The sequence below is a fragment of the Anabrus simplex genome, chromosome 3, assembly GCF_040414725.1.
Source record: "Anabrus simplex isolate iqAnaSimp1 chromosome 3, ASM4041472v1, whole genome shotgun sequence".
NCBI classification, from domain to species: domain Eukaryota; kingdom Metazoa; phylum Arthropoda; class Insecta; order Orthoptera; family Tettigoniidae; genus Anabrus; species Anabrus simplex.
The window spans coordinates 215,296,358-215,315,432 of record NC_090267.1 but is presented as its reverse complement, the minus strand read 5'-3'; the positions used below and the strand labels follow the sequence as shown (position 1 = coordinate 215,315,432).

The window sequence follows — 19,075 nt, the reverse complement described above, 5'->3', positions numbered from 1 at the left end:
ATTCAAAAAGAACGAAGTTGGGCCATTATCTCAACAGATATTTAGTCCCTGCAAAAGTACTGCAAGTTGTTAACATTACCAAAAGTCAAAACAGATTTACAATGTACTTCTTTGCTTATGAATTACTTGAGGTGAACATCTTAGTGAAGTTCATTTGTATAATGCATGTGTACATGGAGTGAGGCGTAGAGTGAAAGTGGGGTACGAGGAGAGAATTTGTACTAGAGGTACATGGAGGATAATCTTCGTATTCCAGCAGCCAGCTCCTGGTTTTCCGTGCGCTGGAATCTTAATGCACACACGGCTGGATACTGTTGGTAATATGTATTAAAAGCTACCGTGCCAAGAAATGTACTGAAGGTCCTAAACAATGCGCCCATTAACGCAGAGCAGCAAATTTCTTAGAATACTAAGTCATTTCATTACATAAGGAGCAGCAATTCCCGCCCCCCCCCCCCCCACACACACACACAACTTTATCTCACAAGATGATTATACATCTCCATGTATGCCGTGGATTTCCCAGCATTTACCTCTGTATTTAAAGAAAAAAGTCCGGGTTGACTCTCATTGAAGTGGGCGGCCTTGGCCGGCCCTGTCTCTACGACAGGCAACTCGTACTGTACACGGCAGTACTTCCTGGCTGCTAGTGCGGACATGACCAGTGCCGACGTCGTGACACCTAGCCTGTGCAGCCTCTGGGAACTCCACGTGCTATTGTTGCTGCCGCAAGGTGAGTTCGAGTTAATCAGTCTTATACAGTGTACTTGCCGGGTGTTTGCAATCTGTTTCGTACCTTCATATTAAACTGTCACTTCTTTTTGTATTATCTGGATTAGGTATTCTTGGTTGGAAATAGTGCAATATCCCAAGTATGGACGAACCACGTAGAGGATTGTTTCTGAAGCCGATATGGCCTGGAATCGAACCAAACTTTTACAAATGTTACTTTATTCATGGCATAAGAAATATCCGCGTGCGTAACGTCCTAGAAACACCTCTTGACAATCAAAGAAGCAGCAGAAACTAAGGACTTCCACCAGTCTCAACCTCAGCATAAAGTGGTTAGCTCCACATCAGGCTGCCTTTACCCCAGGAATTAACCTGGTGTACGCTGAGCGATCCCTACAGTCACGTGGCTTCCAGAAGTAGAAACATCGTTTCAACATGTTTCGAATTCTTGAGGGAGAATCGCAGGCATATCCTCTCGTAGAATCAAGAACGGCTTTAGTGTGTTTTCTAGGCAGCCACTTCTATAATAATAATAATAATAATAATAATAATAATAATAATAATAATAATAATAAGTAAAATGCCAGTCGAAAAGTTCTCTTAACTTATACTCGAGGCCCCGAGGTTTGGCGCTCAAGACTCTGATCACTCACAGACGGAGTTCGCAAGATGGTTTGGGTCACGTGGCTGTAAGTATGCATTTGGGAGATGGTGGGTTCGAACCCCACTGTCAGTAGTCCTGAAAACTGTATTGCGTGGTTTCCCATCTACCAGAATTAATCTCACGGTCGCTTCTTTCCCGATCCTAGTCCGTTCCTATCCTATCGTTACCATTAGAGCTGTGTGTGTCGGTGCGACGTAAATAATAATAATAATAATAATAATAATAATAATAATAATAATAATAATAATAATAATAATAATGCATAGCAGGTGAGGCCGCCTGGGCGAGGTACCGGTCATACTCCCCAGTTGTATCCCCCGACCAAGAGTCTGAAGCTCCAGGACACTGCCCTTGAGGTGGTAGCGGTGGGATCCCTCGCTAAGTCCGAGGGAAAAACCGAACCTGGAGGGTAAACAGATGATGATAATAATAATAATAATAATAATAATAATAATAATAATAATAATAATAATAATAATAATAATAATAATGTCCGCCTCTGTGGTGTAGTGGTTAGTGCGATTAGCTGCCACCCCCGGAGGCCCGGGTTCGATTCCCGGCTCTGCCACGAAATTTGAAAAGTGGTATGAGGGCTGGAACCGGGTCCACTCAGCCTCGGGAGGTCAACTGAGTAGAGGTGGGTTCGATTCCCACCTCAGCCATCCTGGAAGTGGTTTTCCGTGGGTTTCCACTTCTCCTCCAGGCGAATGCCGGGATGGTACCTAACATAAGTTCACGGCCGCTTCCTTCCGTCTTCCTTGTCTATCCCTTCCAATCTTCCCATCACTCCACAAGGCCCCTGTTCAGCATAGCAGGTGAGGCCGCCTGGGCGAGGTACTGGTCATTCTCCCCAGTTGTATCCCCGACCAAGAGTCTGAAGCTCCAGGACACTGCCCTTGCGGCGGTAGAGGTGGGATCCCTCGCTGTGTCCGAGGGAAAAGCCGACCCTGGAGGATAAACAAATGATGATGATGATGATAATAATAATAATAATAATAATAATAACGCCGTGCGCACGACATTCTAATTCAATATCTGTAGAATGGACATCGATAGACTCACCAAAAGATTATTGAAGGTAATCAACTCAAAAAGGGTCAAATAAAACTGGCTAGAAGAAAATGAGGGTGACCTCCAGGAAGCGAATATCACGGATATCATAGAGGGTCGTGGAGCCATTAGTACACCAACATCATCATCATCATCATCTGTTTACCCTCCAGGTTCGGTTTTTCCCTCGGACTTAGCGAGGGATCCCACCTCTACCGCCTCAAGGGCAGTGTACTGGAGCTTCAGACTCTTGGTCGGGGGATACAACTGGGGAGTGTGACCAGTACCTCGCCCAGGCGGCCTCACCTGCTATGCTGAACAGGGGCCTTGTGGAGGGATGGGAAGATTGGAAGGGATAGGCAAGGAAGAGGGAAGGAAGCGGCCGTGGCCTTAAGTTAGGTACCATCCCGGCATTCGCCTGGAGGAGAAGTGGGAAACCACGGAAAACCACTTCCAGGATGGCTGAGGTGGGAATCGAACCCACCTCTACTCAGTTGACCTCACGAGGCTGAGTGGAGCCCGTTCCAGCCCTCGTACCACTTTTCAAATTTCGTGGCAGAGCCGGGAATCGAACCCGGGCCTTCGGGGGTGGCAGCTAATCACGCTAACCACTACACCACAAAGGCGGACAGTACACCAACAACCAAGCACAAATTCGTGGAGAAACCTAAAAAGAAAACTGGTAGGAACTGGTCCGCAGAACGTAAGGTGCTACACAAGGCATTCAGGAAGAGATTTTGGGAGGATGCGAAGGCGAAAGCCTCCGTGGCTCAGACGGCAGCGCGTCGGCCTATTACCGCTGGATACCGTGGTTCAAATCCCGGTCACTCCCTGTAAGATTTGTGCTGGACAAAGCGGAGGCGGGACAGGTTTTTCTCCGGGTACTCCTGTTTTCCCTGTTATCTTTCATTCCACCAACACTCTCCATTCTCATTTCATAGCATCTATCATTCGTTAATAAATCAGTTTGGGAGTGGCGACCCCATCGTACGAATAGCCTATATCTGCTTCATTCATACCATCCCTGACCCGGTCAATGACTGGAAAACAGGTTGCAGGTTTTCATTTTCAAGAAGGCGAAAACCATCAGGCCAACGAACAAGTTCAAACGCGGTCTTTGAATAGGCATAGCGAAGAAAGAAAGAAAGAAAGAAAGAAAGAAAGAAAGAAAGAAAGAAGAAGAGGAAAAGAGGAAGAAGTAGAAGAATGACCGGTCATCCATGGTGACAGACCTCTCAACACTTATCGACCAGTACGACGAATGATCCCGTTATGTTGACTCGACTGAATCAAACAAGCTGGTCCCTCTCCATTTTCGTTTTAATATTTTCGTAACGGGATCATTTGTCGTACTGATCGATAAGTGTTGAGAGGTCTGGCACCATGGACGAGAGGTTATATTATTATTATTATTATTATTATTATTATTATTATTATTATTATTATTATTATTATTATTATTATTATTATTATTATTATTGCTTACGTCGCAACGACACACGAAGGTCTAATGACGACGATAGGGTAGGAAACGTCTAGGATTGGGAAAGAAGCGATCGTGATCTTAATCAGATCTCCAACTCAAAATTGTAGGTTGCTGGGGCTCTATGACTAAGAAGGTTACGTACGGCTGTGATCCGTGATCCAAAAATGTGACAAGAATTAGTCTATACGTATAACTGAAATGTACGATGCTGGTGCAGTTAGTGCTTAAATTCTTTTATGAACTTATTCTGATTCGTGAAGGAACGAACGCTCTTACAATTGCAGACTTCCGGCGCTTCATCATCTCGTACCATCGATAAAAGCTGAAAGGCGCTTTCCTGTTTGGTAGTTATTCAAAGTCGTACTAAATCACATATCCTGGGATGTTGAGATAGGAAAGGGCTAGGAATCAGAAGGCAACGAATATAATCTCATTGAAATTACAGGGAACAAGAGGCTGCTGAAAGTCAGCTCTGAAGAGCGAAGCGCCTCTTGTTATTGTGATTGTGGATAAAGGACCTCCAGTATTACGTAAAATGCGATTAACATGGTTTTTTTTCATTTCAAACAACCACGTGCATTGCTCGACATAAGTACCACGGCCACATTGGTGAGGAACCAGTCGACAATAATCCCCTCCCCTCCACTGCACAATGGTTGAAAGTACGTTTATCACATTTATTATCACTGTTTCCAAGCAATATGAAACAGGGAAGCTAATCATTTATGCAGGATGCGATATCAGAAAGAAATGGTGGTGAGGAGAAAGAGCATAGGGCTTATGCACTAGTGTTTATTTCAGACAGTACCTGGCGGGGGATGCCGTATTTATTACACCGGTAAGTAAATTACCCCCGCCCATAGAAGGATGTTACTTTTTTTACGCAATTAAATATTTTCCATTAGTCAGTACACAGTTCAATACAAATATTAGAAGTCAGTAGGCACCTGGAACTAGGCGCAATTTCACTGAATCCCTAGGCGTATTCGACAATCACTTAACAATTCAGGTAACACGAACTAATTATGAGTAATACAAAGCAAAGCAAAAAAAAAAAGCGAAGTCACCTCCGTACAGGCCATGAAGGCTCTTGGAGGAGTGGAAGGTAAAGGCTTCCACCGTTGTTAACCTCGGAACGTAATGGGGTAGAGCGGTTAGCTCTACACCCGGCCGCCTTTGCCCCCACGAATTAACCTGGTACTCATTTTTGGTGTAGGCTGAGTGAACCTCAGTGCCATATGCACCTCCGGAAGTGGAAATCTCGTTTCTTTAATTTTACGAGTTCCTGACGGGGATTCGAACCCACGTCCTTCCGGGCGAACCGAAGCGAGCACGCCTTTACCGCCTTGGCCAGGCAGCCCCTACGAGTAATACAAGTAGGCATACATCATGCTCACGATACGAATGACGTTTAACGGGACTGCAGTTTGAATATAAGTTTTCGAAGAAGTTTATACTGATTCATCACTTATAATAATTCAGGGAAAATCTTGTATAAATCTGCCTCTGTTTATTCATTAATGTGTAGAAGGAGCAAATTTGTCATTAATTTTCTCATTTACTTTCTTTCTTAATCTGTTTACCCACCAGGGTTGTTTTTCCCTCGGACTCAGCGAGGGATCCCACCTCTACCACCTCAGGAGCAGTATCCTGGAGCTTCAGACTCTGGGTCGGGAGATACAACTGGAGAGAATGACCAGTACCTCGCCCAGGCGGCTTCACCTGCTATGCTGAACAGAGGCCTTCCGTGGGGATTGAAAGATTGGAAGGGATAGACAAGGAAGAGGGAAGGAAACTGCCGTAGCCTTAAGTTAGGTACCATGCCGGCATTTACCTGGAGGAGAAGTGGGAAACCAAGTAAAACCACTTCCAGGATGGCTGAGGTGGGAATCGAACCCACCTCTACTCAGTTGACCTCCCGAGGCTGAGTGGACCTCGTTCCAGCCCTCGTACCACTTTTCAAATTTCGTGGCAGAGCCGGGAATCGAACCCGGACCTCCGATGGTGGCAGCTAATCACACTAACCACTACACCACAGAGGCGTACTTCTCATTTACTTAGTATACAAAACACATCTTATTCTTTTGTAGTGTATTTCATACATTGTTCAACTTTATTACTTCTTTACCTAAATTTTCCGTTTTTCACTGGGGGGTGTTTACCTGATACTTTATGTATCATTTTATAATGGAAAATAATGAATTGTCTTAGAATGTTCAGAGTAACACCACAAGGTCCATGATTTTCTTTTGTTTTAGAGCTTTTTGTTTCACAGCTCATATTACTACCTCAGCCGTTTACTCCACTTTTCTCACAAGTTGGTGTTGTACAATGAGACTTTTTGTCTGCACTACTTGTAAGATACGTAGTTTACTACATTCACTCCTTTCTCATGGCTACACATGTTGCGCCGTAAATAGTCCATGGAGACCTTAAAATAATACAGAATTGAATAATGGATTGCCATATTTTTGCGGCGTTAAGTACATAGAATAGTTCCCTTTGTACCGACGAAACAAAACAAGAGGCATAGCTGTTCCCTGCCTGTCACAACGCAGATAAAACCACAGCAAGCGGTATGAACGCTACGGAAAACCACAAAAATTAACTAACATAGTAGCCCGCGGTAATGAATTCCTCAAAATGATGCTAACTGTTATATATGGCCTCTGTGTCAAATATCATTCTCATCGGTTGGGAGGGTCCTGAGATATTATGATCATTGAATGCGTACTCTATGTCTACCCCTTAGTACCGTTTTCTGACATGGGGTCGGATATGAGGTGAGATGAAATTAAATGGCACGTTTTATTGGCCGGATGCCCTTTGTGGAGCCAACCGCATTTGAAGAGATGGTGAATAATGGTGAATGAATTTGGGTAAGGAGGTGGAAGGGATCTACTGTGGCTCATGAGTAGGTAGTGTCCCGGCACTTGCTTGGAAGTGAAAATAGGAAAGCACACAAAACCATTCTCAAGGCAGCCGACGGTGGGATTCTTACCAACTCATCTCCCGAATGCAGAGCTTTGCTCAATAACCGTAGCGCGTTAATACACGCTGCCACTCGGCTCAGTGAGCGAGCGAATGAGTGAGTGATAATTACCAGGTTATTTATTAACAAAAATAATCCCTCTCTTGTATACAGAAAATTAGTAGTGCATGTAATTTCACCGGTCAAAAAATGAGTGACCTGGAGAAATCATTACAATCATCATTTAATTGCGTGTAACGCCACCTCTGGACTTGATATCAACCTGGATTTGGTTAGGAAGTGAGTCCACGGGATTGTTCAGGTCAAGCCACTTGCTGAGAATTTGATCGCACAGTTCCACCAAATTACGCGGATTCTGATGTCGGCGTTTTAACTGCTGTTCTAATATGTCTCACAGATTATCAATGGGATTCAAGTCAGGTGATTTCGCAGGCCAATCGAGATGTAATAGGGTGGGGGAGTGTTCATGTCATTGGTTACCTCAGTGAGCGGGCCCAATCCATGATACGACAACTCTCAACACCCCCCCCCCCAAAAAAAATAATAATAATTGACAGACCCACCTCTGGCTTGAACCTGACCTTGCGCTTAGAAGACAAGGGGTACAAGTGACTAAAAGCTAGTCTTGAAAAAATATTCGAAGTTCAATGAGTACCGTATATAAAAGTCTAGGAATATTCTTTTGAGACTGCATTTATGTTACCTACACTTGTGTCCAATAATCTAGAAACTATGAAATCAGTAAGTATAAACAGTAGTCAGTTAATATACATTTCTTGGTAAGATGAGTCACTTGTACACCTTATCCTCCAAGAATTATGTAGAAAAATTGTATACAACAGCAATAAATACATACTAAAGTCTATATTATTATTGCAAATTACAATCTTCACAAAAGAAACCCTCATTTTAAGAACAATAATAAACAAAGAAACTTAAAACTCCCTTAATATTGTTTTAAGCAAGTTCACTCTAGAAAATAACGTAAGATATTAATGACCATGCCATTTGCAGAAAATAAAAAAGGAAACCACTCAGGTAAACTGATTCGCTGTCATAGATATGGCCTAGTTCACTATCATCAGGATCTCCATCTCCATGACCTCCATTAAGGTTTGCGTTACCATTAGCATCAAGGTGAGGAAGGTCTGTATAAAATCTGTGATGAACAGGACGGACAAAAGGAAGAAGCTCCTGAAAATTGTTGTACTTGAGGTACCTTAGCATAGGTTTCTCATGGTTTAGCTCGCACCGACACAGATAGGTATTATGGCGACGATGGGATAGGAAAGGGCTAGGAGCGTGAAGGAAGAGGGCGTGGCTTTTATTAACGTAGAGCCCCAGCATTTTCTTGATGTGAAAATGGGAAACCATGGAAAACTATCTTCAGGTCTGCTGACAGTAGGATTCGAACCCACTATCTCCCGAATGCAAGCTAACAGCTACAGCCACTCACTCGGTACTTTGGGATGAAAGGAAGAAGAACAACACGGTTCCTCCCAACACTTGGTGCCTTCATGTCTATTGTGTCGAACTCTTCTATAGTGCTTCTGAATATGATCTTGTAGAACAGAGTTAATTACTGATCCTTTTGAAAGTGAAGCCGTTGTTACTGTTTGAGTCATCAATCCATAGACTTGTTAGATGCAGCCCTCCATAATACCCTATCCTGTGCTAACCTTTTCACTTCGACGTAACCGCTACAAACTACGTCTGCTCTAATTCGCTTGTAATATTCAAACCTAGGTCTATCCCTACCGATCTTATCGCCTACACTTCCCTCAAAAACCAACTGCACAAGTACTGGGTGGCATAAGATGTGTCCTATCATTCTATCTCTTCTTCTCGTCAAATTTATCCAAATCGATCTCCTCTCACCAATTCGGTTCAGTATTCGTGATTCGTGATTCTATCTATCCATCTCACCTTCAGAATTCTTCTCTAACACCACATTTCAAAAACTTCTATCCTCTTTCCCTCTGAGCTAGTTATCGCCCAGGTTTTATTTACATACAGTGTCGCGCTGCAGACGAAAGTCTTCAAAAACATTTTTCTAATTCCTATATTAATGTTCAAATTCATCAAATTTCTTTTTTTTTTCATTTTTTTTGCTAGTGGCTTTACGTCGCACCAACACAGAAGGTCTTATGGCGACGGTGGGATAGGAAAGGCCTAGGAGTTGGAAGGAAGCGGCCGTGGCCTTAATCAAGGTACAGCTCTAGCATTTGCCTAGTGTGAAAATGGGAAACAACGGAAAACCATCTTCAAGACTGCCGTCAGTGGGATTCAAACCCACTATCTCCAGGATGCAAGCTCACAGCCACGCGCCCCTAACTGCACGGCTAACTCGCCCGATATTTCTTTTCTTAAGAAAGGTCTTCTTTTGCTTATGCTAGCCTGCATTTTACGTCCTCCTTACTTCAGCCATCGTTAGTTATTTTACTACCCAAGTAACAATATGCATCTACTTCCTTTAAGACTTCATTTCCTAGTCTCATATTTCCTGCATCACATGATTTCATTCGACTGCACTACATTACTTTTGTTTTGGACTTATTTATTTTCATCTTGTACTCCTCACCTAAGACTCTGTCCATAATATTCAAAAATTTCTCCAGATCTTCTGGAGTCTCAGATGAAATAACTATATCATCAGCAAATCTCGGGGTTTTGATTTCCTCTCCTTGAACTGTGATTCCCTCCCCAAATTCCTCTTTAATTTCCTTTACCTTCTGTCCTATGTAATCACTATAAATCCTTTCGGGATTGCTGCTTCTTTTTCAAAGTCCTCTATTCTTATCACTGCAGACTGATTTTTATACCGATTGCAGATAATTCTTCGTTCTCGGTACCTGATCCAGATCACCTTCAGAATCTCAAATAGCATGGTCCAGTCAACATTATCAAATGCCTCTTCAAGACATTCCTACATTTCTTCTGAAGCCAAATTGATCGTTTCCAACTCAGTTTCAAATTGTTTTTCCTTTCTTCTGTAATTAATACGTGTTACATTTTTTCAGGCGTGAGATAATAAACTAATGGTAGGTTAGTTTTCACACTTGTCAGCGCCGGATTTCTTGGGAATAGGTATACGGTAACAACATTCTGCCGAAAATCGGATGTCACTTCTCCTGTCTCATACATCTTGCACACTAAATTGAATAACCTCACCATGCTGGTTTCTCCTAAGGCAGTCAGTAATTCAGAGGGAATGTCATCAATTCCACGTATCTTGTTCCTGTTTAGGTCCGTCAAAGCTGGGTCAAATTTGACCTCAAAATTGAGTCTCCCATTAATCAGCATCAACAGACTCTTCTTGTCCCAGAACCATATCGTCTACGTCTTTTGTACCTTGGTACAACTGTTGGATACGTTACTGCAAGCTTTCTGCTTTGCATTCTTTCCCAGTGGTTTCCGATCTGAGCTCTTAATATTCATACACCTAGTTTTCCTTTCTCCAAAAGTTTCCTTGATTTTCCAGTATGCAGCACCTACCTTCCCTGGGACCATACATCCTTCAAGATTCTTACATCCTTCAGCCAATCTTCCTTAGCTGTCTTGCACTTCCCATCCACTTCATTCTTTAATCACCAGTGTTCCTTTCTGTCTTCTTCGTTTGTTTGCATTCTTGTACTTTCGTCGTTCATCAGTCAGGTCTAGTATCTCCTGAGTTATCCACTGATTCTTAGTTGACCTTTTCTTCCTAACATTTCCTCAGCAGCCTTACTGATCTCATTCTTCACGACTGTCCATTATTCTCCTATTGCGTTTCCTTCAGCCCTTTTATTTAGTCCTTGTGCTACATATTCTTCGAAACAATCCGTCACACTGTTTTCTTTCAACTTGTATAGACCCCGTCTCCTTGCACTCCTTCCTTTCTCCAATTTTTTCAACTTTAGATGACATTTCATGACCGACAAGTTGTGGTCAGAGTCCACGTCTGCTCCTTAGAAAGTCTTACAATCCTGCTCCTGGTTTCTGAATCTCTGACTAATCATAATGGAGTATATTTGATACCTTCCATTGTCTCCAGGTCTCATCCACATATACGGCCGTCGTTTGTGGTGTTTGAACCAAGTACTACCAAGGACTAAATTATGATCAGTGCAAAATTCAACCAGCTGACTTCCTCTTTCTTTCCTTTGTCCCAATCCTGATTCTCCTACTGGATTACCTTCTCTTCCTTGGCCTACCACTGCATTCCAGTCTCACATCACAATTTGATTGCCGTCACCTTTTTACATATTGTATTAGATCTACTATCTCTTCATATATTCTTTCGATTTCGTCATCATCTGCTGAACTAGTAGGCACATAGACCTGAACTATTGCGGTGGGCGTTGGTTTGTTGTCTATCTTGACAGCATAATCCTTTCATTATGCTGGTCGTGGCAGCTCACCCGCTGCCATATTTTCTTATTCATTATTAAACCAATTCCTGCATTTACCCTGTTTGATTTTGTGTTGATAAATCTGTAGTCACCTGACGAAAAATCCTGCTGTTTCTGCCAACGTACGCCACTTATACCAACTACCTCTAACTTTATTCTACCCATCTCCCTTTTCAGATTCTCTAACCTACCACAACGATTTAAACCTCTAACGTTCCACGTTCTGATTCGCAGAATGTCAGTACCGGTATTCATCTTTCTGATGATTGCATCCTCTCGTGTAGCCCCACCCGGTGATCCGAATGGGGGTAGATTTTACCTTCGGAATATTTTACCCGGAAGGGAGCCATAATCAGTACATAATTTATACAGAGAGAGCTGCATGTTCTCGGGAGTTAGTTACGGCTGTAGTTTCCCGTTGTTTTCAGCCGTGTAGCAGTATCAACACAGCAAAGCCATGTTGAGTATTATTACAATGCCATATCAGTCAATCATCTAGACTGCCACACTTGCAACTTTCGAAAGGCTGCCATCCACCTTTCGATGAACCATTTGTTTGTCTGGTCTCTCGATAGGTACACACGGATATGATTGCACCTGCGGTTCAGCTATCTGCTTGATTGGGACACGCAAGCATCTCCACCGCGGCAAGGTCACATGGTTCGGAGGGGAGGGAAGTGAAGCCATTTATTGCTTTTTCTGCAGACCTTTCACAGCATCTTTAAAAAAAGTGTTTTGAGTCCATTCATTACTCATTTGAATGACCATGAATATTCTGCTAGATTTAGCAACCACCGATACCCAATGCTCTGCGACGTATATGTGGCTACCCTTTCCCTTTGCTTTCTTTATCAATACAATACTTTATTCGTTATTCCTTGCAATAAAGAGCCAGAATTTCACAATAATACTGCTTTTATTCTGCCTTCTGGCATTGTCACTAAAAATAGTTATATGTTATACTGTGAGAGGCAAACTATTAATGTATTTCAAGAGGTATGAAGTAATTTCCTGACATCCACGATGTGCTTGTCCCTCATGCCACATGAGCATTTGGGCATCTTCAGCAGCTAGGTTAAGTACAGCAAAATTCTATTTTCAAAACTGACGGTCATAATATGCCGTACTGCATGTGAGGTGTGGTGTTGGAAACGTTTTCAGGAGATAAAATCAGTAAGCAACGCAAGGACGGTCATTCGTTGTTTCTTTTATACTATAATATTTTGCAGCTCTAGAAGCACCTGCTTTGCGCAGGTGAATTTCCTTTTGAATCTTAAGAGCTTGTTGTACATCAGGTTCACTATGATCTGCTATGTTCTGAAGCTTATCACATGTAGCACACGTCTCAGAGTGAGGTATGTGAAAACTGAAAGTGCTATACAAAATTTATTTGGCTGATGGTACTATATTTTCTTTCTTGATGGATACAGTACTTTTGCATCCAACTCTTGGCACAGGCCAGAGTAAAGTGTAGCTTCCACCGAAGTCCCAGTCTCATCCATGGCTGTGACAATACGGAAGCTGCTGGGGTATGGGTAGTGCTGAGTAATGGCATTCAGAGCACGACTAGTGCATCTGAGTGTTATGAAAGGTGTTGCTCGTAGGGTCAGTCGTGCTGCAATAGTACTTTTTGACCCAGTAAGGAAAGCAATGGCAAACTACCTCACTCCTCATCTTGCCTAGTACGCCTCATTTTGGTGCTGCCATTGGTTTTTGGGCTTTTCTTATAACCGCATAATCTTTGGTGGTGCTATTTGGGGATCCAACCAACCTCTGGGCTGATGACCTAACAGACAGACTTTATTATCAGCATTAAACTCTTTATGCAGAGTATACATACGATTTACATTGAGTGTTGTGTCTAAGTACTGGCGGTTTGGATTCTTGTTCCCCGAGTAATGGCTAGTGAAAATGAAAACCTACAACCTGTTTTCCAGTCATTGACCTGGTCAGGGATGTAATGAATGAATCAGATATAGGCTATTGGTACGATGGGGTCGCCACTCCCAAAGTGATTTAAAATGACTGATAGATGCTATGAAACGATAGTGGAGAGTAAAAATAAAATTCAGGAAACTCAATCGTCAAAAATTACTAGTGTTTCGCCCAGAGTGCGGCATGGGCTCATCAGTTGGATACCGCACCTTTTCCAAGACACTGGCTGGCTAGCACGCCGGTAGCGACACCACTGCAAGCCATACATGTGATAAGCACAATACAGTGCCGACGATAGTGGAGAGTGTTGCTGGAATGAAAGATGACAGGGAAAACCGGAGTACCCGGAGAAAAACCTCTCCCACCTCCGCTTTGTCCAGCACAAATCTCACATGGAGTGACCGGGATTTGAACCACGGTATCCAGTGGTGAGAGGCCGACACGCTGCCTCTCTGAGGCACAGAGGCTCATAATGGCTAGTGTATCTGGGAAAATATATTATGGGATCTTTTATTAAGTTGATGGTTTCTTCTGAGGTTTTATTTGCTGGTGCTTTATGTCCCTTTTTATATTTTGTGATACTCTTTCCCAGGTTTGTTTCCTGTGAATTACATTGGTAATTCTTTTATTATATCTAGACTTGATAAGAGAAAACGCTTGCAAACCCTGTGACCTATCAAACTACACCAGCAAGACACTGAATTTCCTTGTGCTGCTCCCTCTTTTTTTCCTAGCTGGATCTTCAACAGTTATTGAACAATTTATGAATGCAGTTTGTAAATTCCAATCACCCAGTTTCTAGAAATGTTCAAATATTTCCTGCTGTTTGTGTTGAGGAACATCCTTATTTCACTTAAAACTGCATGTATAGTTACCTGCTCTTACCCTTCTTTCCCGATGAATCTTCCCCGTCCTGGCTGTATACTTCTTGTCTTCACTTTTTCTTCTTTTTGCTTCATTTTTATCCCAGCAGTCCATTCTTCTCATTTTCTTTCTATCAAATTTCTTTATTGGAGCTTGTTCACCTAAGAGTTTTGAAGCACCAGGTTCTCTGTCAATACCATCTTGATAGGAATCTGATGGGAAACCAAACATAACGTACCACAGGCCTATGGTCCAAAAATGCAATATTAAGCTAAATAATTGCCGTAACTGGTAACATACATACCGGAACGATTTGTATCGATCATTTGAAGAGCCATTTTCTTTATCAGGGTCTGGAACATACGTTTAATCTTCATCTGTATCATCTATTAAGTAAAACATTATAAACATTAGCAGGATTGAAACACTGGTAGACCTAAGCCATATTTATGTCGTATTGATACATACTTCATTAAATCTTTTCCAATTATCTGAAATTTAATTGATAAAATAAGCTTATAGTATCATCAAAACATAGATAAAGTAGTTAAATGTTTTACTTACCATTAAGGTTGAGGTTAAGTTCATGGTCATTATTACTCGATTCGAGCATATTGAAAAACAACTTGGTACAATTGGTAAAACACACACTATAACTACACTAAAACTGAAAAAAATATTCACATATAACTTCCTGAAAGCAATCGTAACAATATACGACAATTGCCACAATATTGGTTGAACATTTAATTTGAAAGCCAAGGGATACAAATGCAGATGCACCTATTGTCATCCAAGCAGCAGATTAGTTGTTCTGAATACTTATCACATATTTAACTAGAGGTCGGAAGGCTAAAATCCTCAACATAACCGGCACGTCCGGATTCTATCTGAGATTTGAGGCATGACACTTAACATTTAACTACTTTATCTATTGTTTGATTTGATGATTCTATAAGCCCATTTTACCAATGAAATTTCAGATTATTGGAAATGATTTAACGAATGATGTAACTATACATTATACATATGGCTAATTCTGCTAATTCCTCAATTTGTTTGAAAATATCACGTATACTCCTCCCTTTCCAAGCGCCTCAAATGCCTTATTTGGCCTTGAGTGAAATGGTTGACGTGAATCATTGGAATATATGCAAAAAAGTGGTTCGTCAGACCACATTACGTTCCGCCAGTCAGCTACTGTCCACGTTCGATGATATCCAGCCTACTGAAGGCTGAAGACGCGCAGCTATTGTGCCTGTATGAGCAATGACCTCAAACCGACTCAAAAGTTCATTGCATGCAGTTCCCATTACAATGTTCTCTAGCTAACAGGTTGGGGTGGGCTTTCATTCACTGACTGCGGCATTGCCTGTTTGGATTTTGAAGCGATTTTGATTCAAAAGCCGTAAAACACGTCTCTGGTCCCTTCCAGTCAGGACATTCTCCCGGCCACCATTCTGACGTCGTATTTCGAGGCCACATGTAGTACACCATTGCTTGTAGACATCTTGAACAATCCGCTGCGAAACACCAAGAAAACCAGCAACTTCACGCACCGTATTGCCATGGGCCCGGCCAAATACGATTACCTCCTTTTGCCATTCTGGCACATCCTTACATCAACCCATGTTGATGTACACTGTCCGCTTGTATTGTCAATGTCTCACTGATCGCTACTGCCTAATGCTCACGTAGAGGCAGTGCGGGTGTCCGAGTCGTTGGCTGAATTGTCAGCGTACTGGCCTTCGGTTCAGAGAGTCCCGGGTTCGATTCCCGGCAGGGTCGGGAATTTTAACCATCATCGGTTAATTTCTCTGGCACGGGGGCGGTGTATGTGCTGTCTTCATCATCATTTCATCCTCATCACGACGCGCAGGCCGCCTACGGGAGTAAAATCAAAAGACCGGCACTAAAAGCCATACGCCATTTCATTTTTTCAGTGTGGGTGAGGTTGAACACGGAACTCGTCCGCAGCGCCATCTGCACAGACTTAATGATCCATCTGTGTGTACACACTAGGGCGACTAAATATTTGTCCGGTGAGCTTATATACAGATAATGAAGGTTATACGCTAGTCTTCTTTAAATTTTCTTTACGTCGCACCGACACAGGTAGGTCTTATGAAGGCGACGGGAAATAGAAGATCTGGGAATAGGAAGGAAGCAACGGTGGCCTTAACTAAAGAACAGCCCCAGGATATTTATTTCCTTTTTTTTTTTTTTTTTTGCTAGTTGTTTTACGTCGCACCGACAGAGATAGGTCTTATGGCGACGATAGGACAGGGAAGGGCTAGGAGTGGGAAGGAAGTGGCCGTGGCCTTAATTAAGGTACAGCCGCAGCATTTGCCTGGTGTGAAAATGGGAAACCACGGAAAACCATTTTCAGGGCTGCCGACAGTGGGGTTCGAACCTACTATCTCCCGAATACTGGACACTGACCGCACTTAAGCGACTGCAGCTATCGAGTTCGGTCAGCATTTTTCTAGTGTGAAAATCGGAAACCACGGAAAACCGTCTTCAGTACTGTCGACAGTGGGATTCGAGCGCACTATCTCCCAACTAATGAGTGCAGACTGCTACATGACCCAAACTGCACGGTCAGTCACTCTCTTTATACGTTGGTAATGAGTGACAGAGGAGCCTTCGTGGCTCAGATGGCAGCGCGTCGGCCTCTCATCACTGGATACTGTGGTTCAAATCCCGGTCACTCCATGTGAGATTTGTGCTGGACAAAGCGGAGGCGGGACAGGTTTTCCTCCGGGTACTCCGGTTTTCCCTGTCATCTTTCATTCCAGCAACATTCTCCATTCTCATTTCATAGCATCTATCAGTCATTAATATATCACTTTGGGAGTGGCGAACCCATCGTACTAACAGCCTATATATGCTTCATTCATTACATCCCTGACCCGGTCAATGACTGGAAAACAGGTTGTAGATTTTCATTTTCAATGAGTGATAGAACACTGTCTAGAATAAGAAAAGGAAGACATCCCCATACATACCATGAAGAGGATTCGTAACCTTGTAGTAATGAGCCCCAGTTTCAATATGAAAACCACCTTGGATTGCGTCCATGGAGGGAATACACTTGTATTCTTCGGTATTACAGAAATGTAGCGTAACTAAATACATGACAAAAATATCTCCTGTTCTAGCCAAGCCGAAACCGCTCTCTTGTTAACTTTATTACTCGTCAGTGAGATAACTATTTCTCAGTGAGAGTGACTTTGAGTAGTGCTCTACTCAGATGCGAAGTGAACTTGTAAACTAAATGGAGAACCTCCTCTTGTTATATGCCCTGTCTTTTCTCGTATAATAAGAACGATGAGAAAGACCTTCTTCCTCTATCATCATGGCCATCAGACGCTAAGACGTTCAGATGCTGGGATGTAAAGATATTCTCATATTAAGAAGTTAAGATATTAAGACCCTTCGACGTTAAGACGTTAAACTATTCAGCTGTTAAGACCTGCACGACCTCTTGTCGTTGATGTACAGAGGCTCCAAAATATCCCTCCATCTACCATATCACATGGTCCTGTAAGTTCCGATATTCTATCCTTTCTTGTTTCCATCGCTGTATATCCATCATCTTGTTTCGTAACGTTCATTCACATAGGTTGAAATGTTCGCGCGCTTCGTAAGCGTCTTGTAGCAAAATTCAAAAAGTAGGAGTTAACAAGTTCTAACTGTCTCTTCCGAATATGGAGGGGACAGTGTAATTTGCAATTTCGATAATGTCCTCTTCCTGGTAAATTTTAAATGACCTACCACAAATTAAATATAAACATCTTACAAATTAATTGTACAGTTTGATAATTTTATATACACGCTGTGATGCTCAAAACTGCACAACATCCGCGCTAAGGCAGATAGAAACTTTAGCTCTATGCCCGACCACCATTGTGAAATTAACCTGATTGGTTACTCATTTCTCGCGTAGGCTTAGTTAAGTCATCGAACCCTCGACCATCCCAGAGAGCCGAGTACTGGGGCAACACCCAGTGTAATATATGCATGACATTAATAATAATAATAATAATAATAATAATAATAATAATAATAATAATAATAATAATAATAATAATAATAACTAGCGAATGTACTCGTGCTTCGCTACGGTATTCTACATTGTATCCAAATATCGAAGTATATAGTGTACGTGCAGTAAATAAGATTGTTTTAAAATTGCATGTCTCTTAGCGTTATCCGAGAAAGAGCATGGGGAGGTCCCCGTACGTTGTTTCCAATGTAAAGTGTTTGTTATGGATTTGTGATATAACGGCAGGCTCACTTGCCTACTGCCATTCACAATCGAGTTGGGAAGTTTACATTATAATTGCAGGCCCCATTGCCTACTACGCGGACAGAATCGATTTAGGGAGTTTTCGTTAAAATGGCAGCCGCCTTTCCTACTTCCAGACAGATTACAGTTGAGGAGATTTTATTATAATGGCAGGCAATTACCCTACTATCACTCGAAATTGAGTTGTGCAGTTATCATTATAATGCCAGGCCCATTTTCCTACTTCCAGCCAGCTTACTGCCAGTCACACCAACTTGGTGAGTTTCCATCAAAATAGCAGGCCACTATGCCTAATGCCAGTCACATTTTAGATGAGGATATTTCTTTATAATGGCGGGCACCCTTGCTTACTGCCAAACACAATCGGGTAGGGGAGTTTTAAACAAAACTGCATGCTCACTTGCCTTCTGCAAGTCAAATCGAGAAGTGAACTATTCATTACAATTGTAGGCCTTCCTTACTAATGACAGTTACACAGGAGTTGGAGAAGGAACTCTTTCATACTGCCAGTCAAAGTCGGTGTGGGGAGTACTGATTACAATAGCAGACACACCCTTTCTCGATCGCTGCAAATCGACATCAGTGAATATATAGAGATCGACATACGAAATTATAGGCGTGTTTACAATATTGAAGACCTGCATTAACA

The 19,075-nt window shown here is 42.3% G+C and overlaps 1 protein-coding gene across 1 annotated transcript in view; it reads left to right on the top strand.

The window, feature by feature from the left end:
* The first annotated feature begins 647 nt into the window (after window positions 1-647).
* LOC136867165 (ankyrin repeat, PH and SEC7 domain containing protein secG) overlaps window positions 648-19,075 on the top strand; it is a 147,768-nt gene continuing 129,340 nt past the window's right edge. Inside the window, exon 1 of the mRNA XM_067144282.2 lies at window positions 648-733. The gene's annotated coding sequence lies outside the window, so the exon portion shown is untranslated. The remainder of the gene's footprint in view (window positions 734-19,075) is intronic.